The sequence below is a fragment of the Notolepis coatsorum genome (assembly GCF_963971535.1).
Source record: "Notolepis coatsorum genome assembly, chromosome: 6".
NCBI lineage: Eukaryota > Metazoa > Chordata > Actinopteri > Aulopiformes > Paralepididae > Notolepis > Notolepis coatsorum.
In genome coordinates this window covers 170,201,137-170,206,447 of record NC_140170.1, presented here as the reverse complement: position 1 = coordinate 170,206,447, position 5,311 = coordinate 170,201,137, and positions in this window count along the sequence as shown.

Below are 5,311 nucleotides of genomic sequence, written 5' to 3'. Positions count from 1 at the left end.
CTTGGGTCACACGTGGGAACTGTACCTGCAAGTAGAATAAGAGAAGAGAATCTGTTTTGTCCAGACGGTTGACTGAACACACTACCACCCCCCCCCCCCCCCGCATTTCATTGTATACCTGTATGCCGTGACAATTAAAACTCTTGACTTGACTTGACTTGACTTGAACACACACACACACACTCACACACTCACTCACTCAAGATTTAGTTCCAGGGACCCCAATCTTTATTATTATTCTTTTTCATTTCAACCTTTATTTAAAATCGGAATCTTCTGAGGTTTCCCTCATTTACAGAAATGACAGAAACAGTACATAATAAAAGCAATATTCACAGAAAATTAAACAGAAAAGGGTTAAAGATTTTTAAAAGTTTTAAAATAATTTAAAAAATCTGCTAAAACAGTTTCAATGGGCGCGGCCGGGTAGCGCAGCGGACTAAGCGTCTGTCTACCACCACAGAGACAGTGGGATCGAATCCAGCTGTGGTGCCTCCGGCTTGGCCGACCATCCACACTAACACAATTGGCAGTGTTAGCGGGTGGGAAAGCCGGCGAGGGTGGGTCCTGGTCGTTGTAAAACAATGACTCCTACAGATCGGTCGGGGCGCCTGCACAGCAAGGTCGGGTCCTGTGAGAGGTAGTGTGCTCCTTCCACACGTTACACTCCCCCAGTGAGAGTCCACGCTGCCATGTGAAAAGAAGTGGGGATTGGTTACACATGTGTCAGAGGAAGCATGTGATAGTCTCCGCCCTCCCAGACCGACGTTAGGGGGCAGAGCACGCAACAACCAGGTAGGGGATTGGGAATTGGCATAACGACTAACATTGGGATGGGGGAAAGATGGAAAAAGAAAGGGTGGGAAAGAGAGTTAAAAAAAAAATTCAATGGTCTGAAATCATAAGTTTAAACATACCAAGGGAAGGTAGAACCTCCAACTTCAGAGAGAGTTGGAGGACATTCCAAGAGTTAGAGGCATCAAAGGAAAAAGCTGACTTCCCTAGATCAGAACAAACTTGAGGGACCCTAAGAACCTTCCAGTCATTTGATCGAGTTGAATAGGTTCCAAATAGGGATGTCCCGATCGCCTTTTTTTGCTCCCGATCCGATCCCGATCATGTGATTTTGAGTATCTGTCAATACCGATCTTTCCTGATCCGATCTTTCACATTAGTAACCAATTTGACACATTTTTGTCAGAAACTGGCGAAGCGAGACAAGCCCCTGTTTTCCCTTGAAATAGCCCCAGTCGACATTCACCATACGAGAAATATGCAAAGTTTCAATATGTTGCAGTGTTAGCACTTGGTTGGCTAGCAGCTAGCAGTGTTATAACTATAAGTGGGGTTGTTCCCGGAGAGCTCACTCTCAGTGTTTCTCAGGTTTCTCAGTGTATAATGTATGGTGTTCTCCCTCAACATGCGAGTAGGGTGAGACAACACCATTCTTTAGTCCAAATAATACCCTACTTTATACTATATTATTGTCATTCGTTTAATGTAAAGTCAGTCTTACATTGGCACTGCTTTAACGTTGCATTTACCCATAATCCATTGCTGTATTAGACGTGCCAGTATAACTTGTGTAATATGAATGAAGAGCAAATATAAAGTTAATCAATACACAATGAAACAATATCTTTATCTATATCACATGTCAAAACTACTTTAATAAAAGAAGATTTCCGTTTTTCATTTCTACTCATTCATCCAAAACAAGACAGCAATTCTACTTCTGCATGCACCGGGAGAATTGAGCTCATAGCACAGATTTGGAGTTGATAGAATGGACATTGCTGTTCTTAGGAAATGTTGCACATGGTGGAAATAATGGAAATGAACATTTCTAGCTTTAACATTTAGTGTATGTTTAAGATAAGATAAGATAAGATAAGATAAGATATTCCTTTATTGATCCCCTTGGGGAAATTCAGGCATCATAGCAGCATGGGGGGGAGGGGGGGAGGGGTACAGGTAGTAAAACAACACAGTATACAGGTAGTAAAAGACAACACAGGCAGTGTAAACAATTTGATCAATATGGTCAATATAATTTACTATCTGACTAGCTGAGGAATATTCACATTATTCACAGTGTCACATGAGGTGCAGTATGCAAGAGGTAGTGTTATAATAATTTACTATCTACTGAGTATACATTAATCAAAGTACCAGGGTAGTCTACTTTGTCCCCCTTGGGTTCCTATAAGTCCCATGTCAATGTCTGGTAGCAGTCGCTGTCGCTGCCCCCTGTTGTGGGGCCTGGAGGCTGCTAGTCGCTGCCCACTGTTGTGGAGCCTGATGGCCGCTGGTATGAAGGACTGTCCGAGGCGGTTAGTTGAGTGTCGGGGGGGGATGAGTCTGTGGCTGAACGAGCTTCTCATCTTGACTAGCTCGTCGTAGAGGGGGTGGTAGGGGTTCTCCATGATGGCATCCAGCTTCCTTATCATCCCCCTCTCTACCATCACCTCAAGTCTAGGTAGCTCGACTCCCACCACGGAGCTAGCCTTCCTCACCAGCTTGTTGAGCTTGTTGGTGTCCCTTGAGTTGATGTAGCCTCCCCAGCATGCCACAGCATAGAAGAGGATGCTGGCCACAACAGACTGGTAAAAAGACTGCAGCAGTTTGTTGCACACATTGAAGGACCTGAGTCTCCTCAGGAAGAACAGCCTGCTCTGTCCCTTCCTGTAGAGGGCCTCTGTGTTGTCCGACCAGTCCAGTTTATTGTTCAGGTGTACCCCAAGGAACTTGTATGAGTCCACCATCTCCACATCCACCCCTCGGATGGAGATGGGAATCGGGGGGGGCCTCTTCTTGCCCCTCCGGAAGTCCACCACCAGCTCCTTGGTCTTACTGGTGTTGAGTTGGAGGTGGTTGCTGTCGCTCCACCCCACGAAGCTCTCCACCAGGGCTCTGTACTCCTCCTCATCATCGTCGGTGATGTAGCTTACGATGGAGGAGTCGTCTGAGAACTTCTGCAGGTGGCACCCGCTGGAGTTGCGGCAGAAGTCTGAGGTGTAGAGGGTGAAGAGGAAGGGTGACAGCACAGTTCCCTGGGGGGCGCCGGTGTTGCTCACCAGTACGTCAGACTGACTGTCCTTTAGTCTGACGTACTGTGGCCTCTCAGTGAGGTAGTCCTTGATCCAGGCCACCAAGCCGTGCTCCAGCTGCATCGCAGAGAGCTTCTCCGCTAGCAGTGACGGCTGGATGGTGTTGAAGGCGCTGGAGAAATCAAAGAACATGATCCTCACTGAGCTGCGCGGCTTCTCCAGGTGCGTGTACGCTCTGTGGAGCATGTAGATGATGGCATCCTCCACCCCGATGTTTGCCTGGTATGCAAACTGCAGGGGGTCGAGGGAGTCATGCACCAGGGGCTTGAGGTGTTGCAGGACCAGTCTCTCAAACGTCTTCATGACGTGTGACGTCAGAGCGACTGGCCTGTAGTCGTTGGGGGTGCTGGGACGTCCCTTCTTGGGCACTGGGACAATGCAGGAGGTCTTCCAGAGCTGGGGCACCCTCTCCAGCCTCAGGGAGAGGTTGAAAAGATGCTGGAGCGGTGCTGCCAGCTGCTCTGCACATACCTTGAGCACCCTGGGATTGGTGTTGTCCGGTCCTCTGGCCTTGTTTACATTAATTTTGGAGAGCTGCCTACTGACCTGACTGGTTGTGATCGTCAGGGTTGGGGGTGGTGGGCAGTCTGCTGGTGGGGTGCCGTTGCTGATGGGTGTGGGGGGTGGGGGGTGGGGGGGCTGCTTTGTAGGTGTGATCTGGTGCTGGTGTCGATGGGTGGGGGGAGGGGTGTGGGGAGGCCACTCTGGTCAAAGCGGTTGAAAAACGAGTTGAACTCGTTTGCACGCTCTGGAGGGCCCTCCACAGCTGTGCCCTGCTGTTTGAAACCAGTGATCTTCCTGACCCCCGCCCACACCTCCCTGGTGTTGTTGGCCTGTAGTCTGCCCTCCAGCCTGTCCTTGTAGCTGACCTTGGCTGCCCTTAGCTCTTTTTTGAGCTCCCTTTGGACAGCCCTGGCCTGCTCAGTGTCCCCTGCCATGAAGGCCCTCTTTTTCCTGTTTAGCAGGTGTTTAAAGTTGATACATTGAGGCATGGTAGAATTTCACTTTATTACAGCAGTATCTGTTTTTAACATTACAATTAGTGTCTGACACATGTTAAAAGTCAACGTCAACTTTGTCATTTTCCAATTTGTGCAAGACATACAGAAAAATTCAATTACGTGCCCCCCTTCCCATGGTGTATATAGAAAGAGACAATAAACACAAAAGTAACATAGGACACAATATACAACACACAGGACTATGTACAATATAAACAGTGCCTACAATTAAATATCCAGTTTTTTCAAATCCCAATGTTGACAGCTATGAGTAGAATACGTCGATTCCACTCAGAAAAACAGTCAACATTAGCGTTTGCACTTTCCTTGAGTTGACTGCGTCCTCCTGATGTACCACGTCGTGTGTATCCCTCCGTCTCGGTCCCACCTTGACGTTGAATCAATATCCCACGCGGGCACTTCTCTGTGCTCTATCCGTCCGTCCTTTGTCGGCGCGCGTCCGGTATAATGTTGAACGCACGCGGAACGTGTGCGTATTGGACTGGCTTCGGTTTCAATTTTAAAATGCTTCCAAACTTCTGACATTTTGTCTAGCTGCTCAGGTGTTACGAGTTATCAGGTGGACCTGCCGGTGTTTTGGGGGCGACGCGTTGTGAGGTCTCCTATTTTCTGCCCACGTCACTGTCGTGCAACGGTGTAAATCAAAGGAAATGCATTTGTTTTGGCAAATTCTTCTGCTCTGTGTGACAATAAATAAATTAATGATGATATGTAATTTAAAACCAAAACTAAAGGCCTCAGTATGAGTTTAAGACATGAACATGGTCATGTTTGTTGAATAAAATAAAACATTTATTTAAATTTTTTTACTGCAGATTTTTATTTAAAAAAAATTCCCGATCCCGATCCTCTGAAAATCACGTGATCTGCGCCGATTCCGATCACCTGATCGGATCGGGACATCCCTAGTTCCAATATTCCAATCTAACAGTGAAGAGATATAAACAGGTTGTTTACCAATAAGGGCTTTAAAAATAAATAAATACCAGTGTTTGTTGCGCCTTTCTGTAAGAGAAGGCCAACCCACCCTATCATACAGGACACAATGGTGAGTATCATATCTGTCACCAGTAATAAACCTAAGAGCTGAGTGATCCAGAGGTTTAAGAGTTGATGCATGCCTATATATTACACCACCATAATCCAAAACAAAGGTTATCCTATAACCCTAGTTATATG